Here is a 17,325-nt window from a genome sequence, read left to right as displayed (position 1 = left end):
TTTGGGCTTGGACGGCACAGGAGGAAAGGCCGGGTGGGGGTACAGATTGAAGCTAGAACAGAGAAAACTTCAAGATGGATTAGATGCGGGGAACAAGGCAAAGCAGAGGTTTGAGCCCCTGGGAAGAGGGGGTTGTCAAGTTTTGTGGGTGTTATAATGTCTGTAATTTACTTTAGAATATTTCAATATAGGGGCACCTGCCTGGCTCAGTAGAGCATGCAACTCTTGATCTTGGGCTCATGAGTTCGAGCCCCATGTTGGGAGTAGAGCTTACTTTAAAAATAAATTAATTAATTAAATAAATACTTTAATATAATTGGTTTGCTGTTATATAAATGCCAGCTTATGCCAGTGATTCTCAAAATGTAGGCCATGGACGAGCAGCATTAACATCACCTAGAACAGGTTAGAAATGTAGATCCTCCAGCCCTCCCCACAACTACTAAATCAGAAATTCTGGAGGTAGGGCCCCGCAGTTGGGATTTAACAAGTCCTTCAAATGTTCTTTTTTTTTTTTTTTTTTTTAAGACTTTGAGAGAGAACAGGAGCAGGGGGAGGGCCAGAGGGAGAGGGAGAAGCAGACTCCCTGCTAAGCAGGGAGCCCGACCAGGAACCTGGGATCATGACCTGAGCTTAAGGCAGATTCCTAACCGACTGAGCCACCCGGGTGCCCCCAAAGGTTCTGATATGTGCTCTGTCCAAGCTTTAGAATCAAGCCATGATTCTGGGGATGGTCAGCTAACTGGCTATCAAGAACAGACAGCACAGGCATAATCAACTGGCATCCTAAGAGAAACGGCCTCACTATCACAAGGAAATACAAGTGAATCGCAGAGGTCTGTGGAGACAGGTAAGAGACAAAGGGAGTGCTCTCAGCAAAAGAAGCTTATCAGAGAAAGGAAAACAATGCTGTACGTGCCTGGAACAGCTCTTGTAGGTGTGGTTCCCTGAGCCCTGGGAAAAACAGGCCTTATCTTGAAAAGAGGAAGGATTGGATGCAAAGAAGTTTGCCGCAAACAATAGCAGTTCAGGCCTTGTTGGAGAAAACCAAGTTGTGTGCAAAAATAATAAGAAAAAAAAAGTGTTTTGGTTTTTTTAGCAGAGTGCTGACCAAAAAAAAAAAAGCATACTATGGCAGGAGGGGTGGGGGCGGGAGTGGGGGGTCTATTTTTAAGAACACAGAAAGCCGAGGAACTACATAGACACAGAGGGAAACGGAAACCAAAATTAGTCTGGGCTCACCAACTAAGAAGTAGATATGACCTAGGCCAACGTACTTCTCCCTTCAGTGATTTCAATATTTTCTCCTCCAAAAGATTGAACTGTCACCCGTTAGAAATTTAAAAATCATTCCCCAGGAAAGGACATGCACACCATCACGTTTGTAGTATTTTGCCAAAATAGTTTAACCTGAACTGAAACCTGTGGAAACAATCAGACAAAGCCAAATTAAGGGACATTCTGTAGAACTGTCCTAGACTCTGGAAAACAAAACAAAACCTTTTTTTTTTTTAAACAAAACACTGTCTTGAAAGAGAATTTAAAAAAAAAGCTGCCATGAAAAACTTGATTGGAATAGTTGGGGACATTTGAGCAGGAGGGGGTAGAGTAGAAAATAGTTTTCCATTCATGATCCATTTCCTGAACACAATGATGACTGTATAGGGCTAGGTAGGCTAGGGCCCCTGTTCTCAAGAAATAGATACTGGGTGCAGGTGAAGAACCTCTCTGTTTGTGTGGAGCGCTCAAGTCATTTAGGAAAAAAAGAACAAACCAAGAGCATCTGCAAGAACAGACGTGCTACTTCTTGTAATCTTTGTCTTTTGGGAAAATTACCCTTTCCCTCCACATCTGGGCTGGGACTAGGGTGACCAGTTCCTCCCGGTTTGCCTGAGACCTTCCTGGTTTTAGTAAAATGCTGCATCCCAGAAACTGTCCACCTCAATCCTGGGAAAATCAAGATCACCCTAAAGGGAAACGCAAATCTTCCCAGCTGGGCATACGGCTTCCCGTCTAAAATAAGGAAAGGAAGGTATTTTTGTTAAAAAGCCACCAGTTAGCCTCCCCTAGTCCGGGGAGTTTTCTCTGGGATCAGGTACCTACTTATCTGAAGATCCCTGGGAGACAAGCGGGCATGACTGTGTGAATTTTCCAGTTTGCCAGTGGAGATGTGGAAACCAGCTGACCAAGCCCTGGGTCTGAGCCTTAGTTGAGCCCTGGAAAAAGGAAAGAAAGTCCATGTGGAATCATTACATTCAAACCAGTGGGAAGTTTTAGCTCTGCTCTAACCATTATTCTCCTGAGAAGGCAAGGGACCGGGGGTACATCTTATTATCCCCTCAGCCTGCCAAGAGAAGTCACTGGGAAGCTGCCTTTCCTGTTTTGCGGTCCCCTGCCTTGAGTTAATGGACTGCAGCATAGCATCATGGGTTGGGAGGGAGCCACTTAGAGCCAGGTGGCCCGAGTTCGAAATCTGACTCAGCAGCGTGGGCTTCAGCAATGACTTCATTTCTCCGTGCTTCAACTTCCTTGTAAAAGGAGAATAACGGGGACACCTGAGTGGCTCAGTCGGTTAAACACATGCCTTCAGCTCAGGTCATGATCCCAGGGTCCTGGGATCGAGTCCCTCATCAGGCTCCTTGCTCAGTGGAGAGCCTGCTGCTCCCGCCTGCTGTGCTCTCTCTCTCTCTGACAAATAAATAAATAAAATCTTTAAAAAAAAGAGAGTAATGATCAGAGCAACAGCATATGGGTGTGATAACAGTCAAGTAGATTAATATATGTGAAGTGCTTAGAATAGAGGTTGACAAACTTTTCCTATAAAGGGCCAGGTAGTGAATATTTTATGTTGTGGGCCATCTGGTCTGTGGTGCAACTATCCAACTCTGGAAAGTGGCTATAGACCGTGTGTAAACAAATGGGCACGGCCGTGTGCCAATAAAACTTTATATTTTTCTTTAAAAACAGGACAAGGAACCAAAGACAAGGACTAGCTCAGATGTGCTTCAACAGGTAAATAAGCCGAGGCACATCCTCATCATGGAACGCTGTTCAGCCGTCAAAAGGCACAAACTATTGATATACACTACAGTTTAGATGAATCTCCAGAGAATTACGCTGAGCCAGGAAAAAAAAAAATCCCCATAGTATACTATGTGGTTCTAATCGTATAACATTTTTGAAATGACATTTTAGAAATAGGGGATGGATTAGTGGTTGCTAAGGATAAGGGATGAAGACTGGGGTATAATCTGGGAGAGGTGGGTGTGCTTACAAGAGGGCACCGCGAACACACACCCTGTGGTGTTAAAACTGTTTCAGCATCTTGACCATGGCAGCAGATACATAACCACAGATGATAAAATTGTAAAGGACTAAGGCGCCTGGGTGGCTCAGTCGGTTAAGCGTCTGCCTTTGGCTCACGTCATGACTGGGATGGAGCTCGGTATTGGACTCCGTGCTCGGTGGGGAATCTGCTTCTCCCTCTGCCCTTGCTTCCCATGCCCACTCTCTCTCTCTCTCTCTGTCTCTCAAAAAGAAATTAATCTAAAAAACTCTTTTAAAAAATTGTATAGGACTAATAAACACACACATGCACAAATGAGTACAAGGTTAACTGGGGAAATCTAAGATTGGTGGATTGTATTAATGTCAATAGCCTGAACATGATAATTATACTACTTGTATACGTGTATGCAAGTACAATGTTATCACTGAGGGGAAATGGGCAAATTTATACAAGAGATCACTCTGTATTTCTTTCTTTCGTTTTCTTTCTTTCTTTCTTTCAAGATTTTCATTTTTAAGTAATCTCTATACCCAAAGTGGGGCTCGAATTTACAAACCCGAGATTTTTTTTTTAAAGATTTTATTTATTTATTTGAGAGAGAGAATGAGAGAGAGTACATGAGAGGGGGGAAGGTCAGAGGGAGAAGCAGACTCCCTGCCGAGCAGGGAGCCCGATGTGGGACTCGATCCTGGGACTCCAGGATCATGACCTGAGCCGAAGGCAGTCGCTTAACCAACTGAGCCACCCAGGCGCCCTACAAACCCGAGATTAAAAGTCACGTGTTCTTCTGACTGAGCCAGCCAGGCACTTCTCTCTCTATTATTTCTTCCAACCGCATGTGAATCCACAATTAACTCAACAAAAATTTCAATTAAAAAAAACAATAAAGTGGGCTGGATTTGGCCTGTGCATTGCAGTGTGAACACTCAGAAAGTCTTGAGCAAACCAGGATGACCTGGACACCTATCTTCACTTTCTGGAGAACCCTTCAGTCCCCAGGAAACTAGGATCGTTGATCACCGGATATCTGTGTTACTGTTATTACTAGTGTTATTATTTTAACAAGAATCACACATCTGTAACGTGTAAATGAATTCAGTTCTGCCAGCATCTTTCCTACTAACTCCAGTAAGAAGAGCAACAAAGCCTGACCACCTCCCCATGCAATCAGAGGCAGCAGGTAGAAATGGTGAACAGAACCTGCTGTCTTTCAATAAAAGGTCTGACTGGGACTCTGCATAACTCATTTGTTTAAATTTGTCTTTCCCACACATAACAATAGTCCCTATTGATGGAGCACCTGCCACGTATATAGTACAGTAGGCCCCAATGCAAAACTCTTTACATATCTTATCTCATTTAATCCTTGAGCAACTCAACAAGCTAAGTACTAGTTATCCCCATTTTGCGCTGGGCAAAGGGAGCCTCTGATGAAGCAAATTGCCTCAGGACACACAGCTAGAAAATACCATGCCTGGATTCCAAGTTCAGTCTGGAAGAGTTCCTGATCATGAATACAGAGCAGGGGTTCTCAGTAGTGGCCCATGCACAGGAAACCTTCCAAAGCCCAGACCCCTGTGCCCAGACAGACGATTTAATTAGTTGGGGTAGGGCTCAGGCATCAGTGTTTTCTTGGAATTCCCCAGGTAACTGATTTCATGTGTAGCCAGTGCTGAGCACCACCTCGACTTGTGTTGTGACTCGGTTTTCCATACTTTGTGCCCTGATCCATTAATGTGTCTTGAAAGCAATTTAATCTTGCCCATCCAGTCTTTTTTGTCAAAGAGTAGGTTAGGATAGGATAAGACTAGAATAGAAAGAAGAAGAAAATACTGCATCACACACAGCAAAGTATTCTGGAAACTTACATTTCAGGAGTGTGTGTGCGTGCATGCGCCATCATGACATAAAATGTATTTCTTACTGTGAATCAAGATCAAAAATATTTGAAAGTTACTCTTTTAGACTGGTCAAATCTAGAACACAGATATGTTCCATTTGACCCATACAATGTTTAAAAAGTCTAAATCAATTGCCAGTCTTTGGATATTGGTAGGTTTTAACTAAGGATCTGGATTTCTGTCAGTTTCTGTCTTCTTTCGAAATGTGAACATGAGGGTGTGGGAAGAAAGGGTCTCCTTTCCTGCATGGCCAGTATGAGAACCTGGAGAAGGGCATGGGCTCTCCAGTTTACCACAGTCCCCACCATTCCCTGATACTCCCAGACACTGAAGCCAAGTGAGTTATCACCTATTGTCTCACACAACCCAGTTCTATTCCCTGCATCCCTGGCTCGTGGTGTACATTTGAATTTGTCACTCCTGCCCAGAAACTGAACTCCATCTGAGCCGAGAGTATTCTGTTGTTGTTTCGTTTTGTTTTTAAGTAAGCTCTAGGCCCAACGTGGGGCTTTTTTTTTTTAATTTTTTTTTTTAAGATTTCATTTATTTATTTGACAGAGAGAGACACAGCCAGAGAGGGAACAGAAGCAGGGGGAGTGGGAGAGGGAGAAGCAGGCTTCCCACTGAGTAGGGAGCCCGATGTGGGGCTCGATCCCAGGACCCTGGGATCATGACCTGAGGCGAAGGCAGACGCTTAACGACTGAGCCATCCAGGCGCCCCCAACGTGGGGGTTTTAAGAGTCGCCTTCTCTACCAACTGAGCCAGCCAGTCACCCCTGTTTGGGTTTTTATTATATCCCAAACAGGTAGCAGGATCATAGGAAATATTCAATAAAGTTTAGAAAGAAAGGGGCGGGCAGGGAGAGAGAAGGCCAGCCTACCAAAGATTTTATCTGGTCAGAGGCAAGCCAAAGAATTAGTATGGGTTCCTTTATCCTTCATCTTCAGACACAGAAGACACAGCAAGGCTGTTCTCTTAAAAAAAAAAAAAAAAAAAAAAAAATGACCCCATTATTCAGCCTTAGCCGTTTCCTCACTATTAGCCAGATTGAGCAGCCATGTTGTGGAATAAAGATTTTTTAGTGAATCAAAACATGCGATCTTGTTTTATCAGTTTTCACTTTTCACGGAATTAATGCAAATGAGATATGATTATTGGGGAGGCCACTGGTGCAGATAAGGGTGGCAAAAAACCGGTTGAACTTCCCCTCTGGGGTTAGTCTGCACTCTCTCTGCCTTGTCAACCCCCTCTGAAATGAGCATTTTATGTGCCAGGGGTAAATGAAAAGTAAGTTCGAGGTGACACGAGCCTCAGTTCCTTGGAATCGGGTTGAGAACGGGAGGAGCAGGGACGGTCGCGCGCGCGCACTGATACGCATGCAGGCTGTCCAGCGCCGAGCTGGGTTTCCATCGGCCTGGTCAGCAAAGGCGAGCGTTCTGTAAATAAACACGCTGGGATCTTTCAAGGCCGTGGATTCTGGATGCCACTCCGGGGTCTTGACAGCATTGCCAACCTTTATAAGTATGTTCCGCAAGACTTCAAAAGCCAGACTCCCTGGCCACTTGGTTCTTGCAATCGGCAATTAGGGTACACAATGCCTCCTCTCCCAAAAATGAAGGCCTTGTTTTGAAAAAAAATAGCCCCCCACCCGGTTTAAAGAGGCCATGGGGGCGTCTGGGTGGCTCAGTCATTAAGGGTCTGCCTTCGGCTCAGGTCATGGTCCCAGAGTCCTGGGACCGAGCCCCGCATCGGGCTCCCTGCCCAGTGGAGAGCCTGCTTCTCCCTCTCCCACTCCCCCTGCTTGTGTTTCCTCTCTTGCTGTGTCTCTCTCTGTCGAATAAATAAATAAAATCTTAAAAATAAAAAAAAAGATTTCTCTAGCACTAGTTTTCATGCAAGGAATTTTGGTTCAGCTTGGTTCAGACAAAAAAATTCTAGAAGAGATTCTGGCTCTACCACCATTCCCCAAAGTTTAGTCACTCACTCGCAGAAGGCCTTTGGGATTTTGCCACAGCCACAAACCACCTCACTATTATTTACTTAATATTTTTTTATTTAAATTGACTTGCCTTTTAATTTAAATTTCTTTAAAAAGGGAAGTTTATATGATCTGCTTTTCTTCCTTAACTCAATTGTGGTTTCCTCTGGAAAGGTGACATGATATACAGGAGGCTCTAGACTCCACGCTACTCAACGTGGCCCCGGGTAATGTAGACCCCCAGACTCCAACTCATACCTGCTGAATCAGACTCTGCATTTTGAAAACATCCCCCCAGATGACTCATAGGCACATTAGTCTCTGAGAAGCCCTGGCCTAAGGGACAAAGTACAGAGAACAGGTCTGAACCACAGGTAGGACTCAGGGAAGGACCCAAAGAGAGTCTGAGGAACTTTAGAACTCTGCAGCCTCCGCGCAAAGCATGCTGGGACTGGGAGGTGCCCTCAAGGTCATCCAGTCACTCCAAGTGCAATTTGGTAGCATTCTGGTTTCTTTTCCCACGTTTCTTTCTTTTTTTATTTTTATTTTTTATCTATTTATTTTTTTAAAGATTTTATTTGGTTATTTGACAGAGACACAGCGAGAGAGGGAACACAAGCAGGGGGAGTGGGAGAGGGAGAAGCAGGCCTCCCGCCGAGCAGGGAGCCCCATGCAGGCCTCGATCCCAGGACCCAGGGATCATGGAGCTGAAGGCAGATGCTTAAGGACTGAGCCACCCAGGGACCCCTCTTTTTTTTTTTTTTAAAGTAAGCTCTGCACCCAGCGTGGGGCTCGAACTCACAACCCCAAGATTAAGAGTTGCACACTCTACCAACAGAACCAGCCAGGTGCCCCTTTTCCCACATTCTTAATCTGCTTGGATATGGTGATGACCTCATTTTCTGGTTCAGAGGTGGGGACAAGATTTATTTCTTTACTTATTTTATTTTATTTTATTTATTCAAGAGAGACAGAGAGAGAGAAAGACAGAGGCAGAGGGAGCCTGATGCGGGACTCAATCCCAGGACCCTGGGATCATGATCTGAGCCGAAGGCAGACACTTAACTGACTGAGCCACCCAGGTGCCCCATGGAGACAAGATTTATGATTGGCCAATGAGAATTTCCCATTCCTCCTGGGTATAGTGATTGGTTCAAGGATAGGGTTGTGATCCAAGCCAAGTCACTGAAGCTCAATTCTCAAAACTTCTTTTGGAACAGTTGCCTAAGAGATACTCATTGCTGAGTAGGGAATAAGACTGTAGCTTCTGTGGTCATCATTTGGTAAGCTTCTGCCTGAGAATGAAGTCAGCACTCAAGAAAGCAGAGACAAGAGATGAAAAGAGAAACCAAATATTGATGATATTGTTGCCTGGATCCAGCCATATCTGAAGCTGAATGTCCCTATCTTCTGAGATGTGCATGCTGATAAATTTCTCCGTTTTTTTTTTTCCTTCTGGGCTTTCTATTTCTTGCAATACACTGATATAACATGTATATGAATATCTGTAATAAATGGCAAAAGATACTGCAGACTATTGTTGGCCTACTCAAAAAAAGTCTCCCTTTTTATTTTTTATTTTGTATTTTATTATTATTATTTTTTAAATTCTCCCTTTTTAAATCAGAATTCTGGTTGTGATCGGGTTCTCCCCTTCTCCCTGTGGCCATGTACTTCCAGGGAGATGGGTCCTGGTCTCAGCCTCAGCCTGAGGAACAGAATCAAGATAAAAAACAGGCCAGTCGTATTGATCCAGACCCTTTCCAGTGATCGGTTTGGGCACTGTTATGTGATATCTTCTGGAGCAACAAGACAAGAAGAAAAATCTGCTGAATGCTTCTGGGAAAGGTTTTTCTCATTAACAGAGATACATGACATTGTGACCTGAATGTCTGGAATTGCGGGCATTATTTTGCCACCACAAGTGAGCAAAACTCACATGCTGAAAGCGGCAGAGAAGGAATGCAGAAAGAACTAAGGTCTTAGGGTGCCGGGGTGGCTCAGTCAGTTAAGTGTCTGACTCTTGCTTTCAGCTCAGGTCTTGATCTCTGGGTCGTGAGTTCAAGCCCTGCATTAAGTAGGCTCTGGGAGCCTACTTAAAACACACACACACACACACACACACACAAGTGTTTTCCCTTCAGGAGCCTCAGCTAATATCTTATATCTTATTGGCTTTGACTTGGTTATGTGCCCATCTGTGAACCAAACACTGATGCTAGGGAAAAGAAAATGTATCAATTGACTTAAGTCAATCAGAACCCAACTCCGGAGCATTAAGTGAGGTATATCCTACCCCAAAACACATGAGATGACAGTGTAGGAATTGATGTTTTGTGGTCCAATAAATAGTGCCTTGGAAAGATTACAAAAAGACACTTAAGTTCTTTTCCAATCCATAGAGCTATATGACTTTGGGGGAAAAAAGAGAAAGAAGAAAGAAAGAAGAAGGAAAGAAGAAAGAAAGAAAAAGAAATAAATAAAGAAAGAAAGAAAGAAAGAAAGAAAGAAAGAAAGAAAGAAAGAAAGAAAGAAAGAAAGAAAGAAAGAAAGAAAGAAAGAAAGAAAGAAAGGAAGGAAGGAAGGAAGAAAGAAAAAGAAAGAACGAAAGGAAAGAAAGAAAGAAAGAAAGAAAGAAAGAAAGAAAGAAAGAAAGAAAGAAAGAAAGAAAGAAAGAAAGAAAGAAAGAAAGAAAGAAAAAGAAAGAAAGAAAGAAAGAAAGAAAAAGAACGAAAGAAAGAAAGAAAGAAGGAAAGGGGGAGGGAGGGAGGAAAGAAAGAGAAAGAAAGAAGGAAAGACGTGCTTAGTATCATGGGGGATTAAGAAAATGTGTACCCTATGATCCCTGCTCGCAAATAATTTACAAGTGAGATTAACTACTCCTTCATAGATCAGCTTGGAAGATCTGCCCTTCAGAGACTATACTTTTTATTGACTATATTACAGTAACACTAGCTGCTGTAACAAATAAATCCCAGTATTTCAGGGTTGCATAACAGAAGTTTATCTCCTGTTCATGTTGTTCTCCCACACTGTGTCGCCAGTTGACTGATGGCTCTCCATCACTGTCTGCATCCGGCACGGGCAGGGAGAAGTGAGTGGACAAAGCACACGTTTCCCAACTGCCTGGCCCTGAGCTAACACACATTGTTTTTTTTGCTTTTGCTCACATTCTATTTGCAAGAATGAATCCCATGGCTGGACTCAGATGCAAAGGGGGCTGGGAAATGTCCCTCGTTGGGCAGCTGCTTTGCAGTGACAAGTCTACCCTCAGGGTAACTAGCCATCTCTGCCACTCAGATTTTGCTTCTAATAATGGCAAGTCTCCACAAGGATGCGGAAATTCCTGGATCATGTGTAAGCAATTTAAACCATACACCAGCACTTCTCAGTCTCAGCACTATTGACATTTTGGGCCCGATAACTCTCTGTTGTGGGGGGCTGTCCTGAGCACTGTGGGACGTTTAGCAGCATCTCTGGCCTCCACCCACCAGATGCCAGGTGCTCTCACTCTTTGCATCAGTGGTGTCCGCCGGAAATGTCTCCAGACATTGGCACTGTCCTCTGGAGTACAGCACATATCCATCCTCCAGAAGGTTCCCTTTGTCCCTTCCCAAACCCAGTTAAGCACTATTCTGACCTTGTCACCCTTAGTTTTGCCTATTCTTAGACTTTATATAAATGGAACCATACAGAATGAACTTTTTTTTTTTTTTTTAGATTTTTATTTATTTATTTGACAGAGAGAGAGAAAGCCCAAGCAGGGGAAGCAGCAGACAGAAGGAGAGGGAGAAGCAGGCTCCCCACTGAGCAAGGAGCCTGATGTGGGACTCGATCCCAGGACCCTGGGATCATGACCTGAGCCGAAGGTAGACGCTTAACGACTGAGCCACCCAGGTGCCCCCAGAATGAACTTTGTTGTATCTGGTTTCTTTCACTTAAATACCATTTTTCAGATTCAGTCATGTTGGCTATGGGACGCATTGGTAGTTCATTTGTTTTTATTGTTGAGGACTCTACTTTTTCACTATGCCTTCCACATTTTCTGTATCTGTCCTCTTGTCGATGAACACTTGCTTGTTTCGTGTGGACTATTATGGAAAAAAGCTGTTATGAACATTCTTGAACAAGTATTTTTGTGGCCATGTGCACTCATTTCTCTTAACCCAAGAGTGGAATTACTGGGTCATAGGGGAGGCATATGTCTAACTTTACTAGACACTGTAGTTGGTCTTTTAAAAGAACTAATTTATTGTTTCCATTATTTTAAAAGTAATACATATTCATGAAAACAATGCCAATGATGCTCAGGATAATGATAGTTAAATTTTGTATGGTATTTACCGTGTGACAAAGCACTGTTTGAACTGTGGTAGGGATATCTGAACTCACTGATTTCTCACAGCAACCCTGTGAAGTCGGCATTACAATCCCCATTGTCTGCACTCGAGCAGGGAGAATCCTGAATTGCAGGGCCGGGCAGGCACTTCCGGCTCCTGAGTCTGTGCTCTGATCTTAGCCACAGCTTAGCTCTATCACCTACCTACCTGGCCCCACTATTAGGTGGGAGATCAAAGCCTCCTCACACCCCTTTCCCTGACCCTTCCACCCAGCCCAGGCTCAATCCCCAGAGGTAACCATTATGAGCCCTTTTTCTGCTGTCTTTCTAGAACACTCTATGTTGAGGCAGCTGGTTTATAATGATTAAGAGATTGAGGTTCGAAGCATCACATACTTAGCAGTGTGACCATGGGCACATCTCTGACTCTCCGCATCTTCTGCATCCCTAAAAGGGACACCATCACACGACCCATCCCTCAGAGTGGCTGCAAACACCAAAGGAGTTGTTGTGTTGTTGTTGTTGTTAAGTATAAAGCACTCAGCAGAGTGTCTGGCTCAAGGTGAACAACTCAAGAGATACTAGCATCCAGTGTCTCCAAGCCCGCAAGAGGCAAAAAGGGATCTCACTGTGCTTGTCACACTTGTTTCCTTCCCTGCCCCCCACCCAGTGATAAAGCCTGAAAGCAGGGCCCAGGGAGGCACTCATATTAGCAAGAGAAAGAGGTGTGTGTCTTACAAACATTCCACTCTAAGAACTTCAGAAGACTGGAGCGTCCTGCTAAGACAGTTCCAAGCACAGTCAAGAGAATCATGAGTTCAAACGACAAACAGGGAACCCCGAGATGGCAAGGCCCCCTCCAGGCCTGAGCTGGAGTCCGGGAGACAACAGAGAGGAGGGAGCCGACTTCCCGATCCCGTGCCCTGCAGACCTGGTAGGCACTGCAAAATGAATCAGTGAGGAAAACCCAGTTTTCCACCTTGCTTGGGTGGCAGTAAGCTTGAGGGGTGTTCTGGGAAGGGGCTGTTCCTTCCTGCTCTTCCAGGCTCTGTAAGAATAAACAATAATGTTACAAATATGTGCTGGTAAAATACATTGTTTTTAATACCAAATGGAAACAAAATGTGTAGACTTTTTTTTGCAACTCATTTTTTTCACTTCATATTTTTGGACATCTTTTTCCAGAACAATACACTTTTTTCTTTCTATAGTTTGCAGTATGCCATTTTTTTTTAAAGATTTTATTTATTTATTTGACAGAGAGAGAGAGCAAGAGCAGGAACACAAGCAGGGGGAGCGGGAGAGGGAGAAGCAGGCTCCCCACCGAGCAGGGAGCCCGATGCGGGGCTCGATCCCAGGACTCTGGGATCATAACCTGAGCTGAAGGCAGACGCCTAACGACTGAGCCACCCAGGCGCCCAGCAGTATGCCATTTTATAGGCAGACCACAATATAGTTGACAAGGTTTTCTCAAACCACCAGATGATGGATACGGGGGCTGATTATACTATTTTCTCTCCCTTTGATTATGTTAGAAAATTTCCCTAATAAAATAATAATAATACAATAAAGGAAAGCTCCATACTATAATATAACTTTTCTATTTAAGCCTGTAAAGTTGACTTTCCCATCAAAGGCATCGTCGTTCGTACCGATAGAAAACTACAATTAAAAATCTAAACACTGTTGGGGGCGCCTGGGTGGCTCAGTCGTTGGGCGTCTGCCTTCGGCTCAGGTCATGGTCCCAGGGTCCTGGGATCGAGGCCCACATCGGGCTCCCTGCTCGGCGGGAAGCCTGCTTCTCCCTCTCCCACTCCCCCTGCTTGTGTTCCCTCTCTCACTGTGTCTCTCTCTATCAAATAAATAAATAATATCTTTGAAAAAAAAATCTAAACACTGTCTATGAAATTAGAAATTGGTAAATTAAAGCTACCCAGCCATGAACTGGGAAAGATTGCTTTCTCTCTTGTTCAGAGCTCATCTCAATGGCTTCCAGAGATTCTTTGAAGATTGTTGGGTGAAACAGAACAGCTCTCAAAAGTCTATGTTGTGGGGCGCCTGGGTGGCTCAGATGGTTAAGCATCTGCCTTTGGCTCGTGTCACAATCTCCAGGTCCTGAGATGGAGTCCCCCATTGGGCTCCTGGCTCAGTGGGGAGTCTGCTTCTCACTCTCCCTCTGCCTCTCCCCCTGCTCATGCTCTCTCTCTGTATCTGTCTGTCTCAAATGACTAAATAAAATCTTTAAAAAAAAAAAGTCTATGTTGTATCTTAGGAAAGTGACTCATTGGAAACTGACGTCAGGCCCTATAGGTTAATTATAACAATAAACTTTTATGTAACAGTAACTGTATGCCAACTCCTCTTGTTAATACTTTACACAAGTATTAACCCATTTAATTCTTTCATCAGTCTCGAGAAATATGTGCTATTATTATATCTGTTTCATAAAAGAGGAAACAAAAGCACAGGGTTTAAATGACTTGTCCAAGGTCTCACAGCTAACGAGAGGCTGGACCAGGACTTGAACTTCATGACCACCTGTTTCATTCTTATCTTCTATGCCCCTCCATTAATTTATGCATCTCTGGCAATTTACTGGGTATCAGACAACAGAGGATTGGAGACAGGTTGGAGAGAACAATGAAGGTCATTCTGTGGAAATCTGAGGTTTCCCTAGAAATAACAGATCATCCAGGGACACCTGACTGGCTCAGAAGAGCATGTGATTCTTGATCTTGGGGTGGTGCGTTTGAGCTCCACATTGGGGACAGAGTTTACATTAAAAAACAAACAACAAAAAACAAACAGGGGTGCCTGGCTTGCTCAGTCAGAGGAGCATGTGATTCTTAATCTCAGGGTTATGAGTCCAAGCCCCACTTTGGGTGCAGAGAGTACTAAAAAAAATAAGTAAACTAAAAAAAAAAAAAGATCGCCTATATTATTTATCTCCCCTGGGAAATAAATAACCCTCATTTAGGGAACTTCGATGTATAAGACACTGTGTTAGGGGCACCTGGGTGGCTCAGTCGGTTAACTGTCTGCCTTCAGCTCGAGTCAGGATCTCGGAGTCTTGGGATAAGCCCTGCATGGGGCTCCCTGCTCAATGCGGAGCCTGCTTCTCTCCTCTCCTCCCCTCTTGCTATCTCTGTCTCTCTCTCTCAAATAAATAAATAAAAATCTTAAAAAAAAAAAAGACACTGTGCTAGGAGAAAAATACACTGTGATAATCTCATTTATATCAGCAAATAGTCTATGTACCAGGCTCTGTTCTGGACACTGTGGACATAGCCGTGAAAAGGTCAACATGGTTTAAACATATACGAAGCTTAATGGAACTTGCTTTGACCAGTATCACAGGGTAGAAAGGACTCTGCACAAGTTCTAAAGCCTAGACCTTGAAAGGCCTTGCAGCTTTCATTTTCGCTGGCTTGGGGCTCTGACCTGAGTCTACCAAGCCAGAAAAAGCCCTGAAAGAAAGACCACAGAAGGAGAGAGACCCAGCCATCTGGCTGTCCCAGTTGACCCTCCAGCTGAATGCAGCCGCGTGAGCAAACCCGGGTGTAAATCACAGAAAGAAGGACCCCACACCAACCCAAAGACTTACAAGAAAGAGGGGTACCGAATGGCTTAGTCAGTAGAGCATATGCAACACTTGATCTCAGGGTGGTGAGTTCAAGCCCCACACTGAGGGTAGAGTTTATTAAAAAAAAAAAAAAAGGCTCATAATAAATGATTTAGTTGTGTGTGTGTGTGTGTGTGTGTTTAAGATTTTATTTTTACGTAATCTCTACACCCAATGTGGGGCTCGAACTTAAAACCCTGAGATCAAGAGTCGCATGCTCCCCCAACTGAACCAGCCAAGTCCAATAAATGATAGTTTTAAGCAACTATGTTTTGGTGTAGTTTGTTACACAACAATAGGTAACTATTACAATAATGAAATTTAGTAAGTATATGCAGAAAACTATTGGATGCTATAAAATCATATAATGGAAAAATCTGACCTTATCTGGGGATAGGGGAGGGCAACATAGTAAAAAGAACATGGGCTCCTAAACCAGGCAGACCTCCATTTTTGGTTTCTTTTTTTAAATTAATTAAGTAATATCTACACTCAACGTGGGGCTCAAGCTCACAACCCCAAGATCAAGAGATCAAGTGTCATGCTCCTCTCACTGAGCCCTCCAGGTACCCCTCAGGCAGACCTCCATTTAAGCCCAATCTGATCATTTATGTGCTGTGTGACCTTAGGCAAATCATATAGCGTCTCTGAGCCTCACCTGCAAAATGAGGATCATCATGCCCTCTTAAATGAGTGGCAAATGAAATAATATATGCAGATACCATGACACAAAATAGGCATTCAATAAATGGTGGCCATTTCTTTTATTAAGCAAATCCCAACACGTCATTAGGTGTCTACCTCGGGGAGGGGGAGAGGGGCTTGATTTATCTCAGATCACGGAGATTCAAGCAAGGACCAAAAGAGTTGGGTTTTGTTTTTGTTGTTTTTTTTTTTTCCTTTTTCATTGTTGTTGGTTTTTGTTTTGTTTTGTTTATTCTGTTTGTTTTTGCTAATTCACAGCTTGAGCCTCAAAAAGTTGAGATGCAATAGGATTTAAAAGCCAGCTTTGTTCTTCTTAGTGCACTAAGAAAGAAAACAAAGAACAAAAAAACTGCATTTCTTCAGATGTGTGGCTTAAGCAAAAAGAAACCAAGCAAGTCAATTGACTTGTGAGTGCCCCAGTCACGTGGCCAAGGGGCCCTCCTGCCCGGTAGGATCACTTACAGAAGAGTGGGGTCAATACTAGCGAAGGAGCTCACCTGATCATTGTCAAAATGTTTAAATACACCATTACAATGTGCAAACAAGACTTTATCTCTTCGCCACTCATCAAAACCTCTGGTTTAATTCCAGCAGCTTAAGCTTCCAGAGGAATGTTGAGGGATGGCAGGGGGGAGGAGCTGAAATCTACACCTTCCACCCGCAGGGTTGGTCCTGAGCAAACAGTTTCCCTGGACTGGGTCCTGATTCTGACCCTGTGTGCAAAACCTCTATCACTCCCCATGTCATGAAAAGCAGACTTGTTGTAGGACCAGAGGTGGACCTAGGTTTCCTGAGACCGGACATATATACTATTGGGGGTGGGGTAGAGGTGGGTGCTTCTTAAAAAAAAAAAAAAAAAAAAAAAAATATATATATATATATATATATATATACACACACACACACAAAATTGTGAGTACAAAAATATACATGTATATATATACATACACAAAATTGTGAGTACAAAATTAAGTATAAAAGTGAGTAGTGATTTAAAATGCGAAAAGAGGGGCGCCTGGGTGGCTCAGTCGTTAAGTGCTTGCCTTCGGCTGGGGTCATGATCCCAGGTCCTGGGATTGAGCCCTACATCGGACTCCCTGCTCCTCAGAAAGCCTGCTTCTCCCTCTCCCACTCCCCCTGCTTGTGTTCCCTCTCTCGCTGTGTCTCTGTCAAATAAATAAATAAAATCTTTAAAAATAAATAAAATGCGAAAAGAGGCACACCTGGCTGGTTCAGTTGGTAGAGAGTGCAACTCTTGACCTTGTGGTTGTGAGCCCCATGTTGGGTATAGAGATTACTCAAAAATAAAATCTTTAAAAAATTAAAACGAGAGAGGCGCCTGGGTGGCTCAGTTGGTTAAGCGACTGCCTTCGGCTCAGGTCATGATCCTGGAGTCCCAGGATCGAGCCCCACATCGGGCTCGCTGCTCAGTGGGGAATCTGCTTCTCCCTCTGACCCTCCCCCCTCTCATGTTCTCTCTCTCATTCTCT

Source organism: Zalophus californianus, chromosome 8 (genome assembly GCF_009762305.2).
Source record: "Zalophus californianus isolate mZalCal1 chromosome 8, mZalCal1.pri.v2, whole genome shotgun sequence".
Taxonomy (NCBI): domain Eukaryota; kingdom Metazoa; phylum Chordata; class Mammalia; order Carnivora; family Otariidae; genus Zalophus; species Zalophus californianus.
This window is presented reverse-complemented; position numbering follows the sequence as displayed.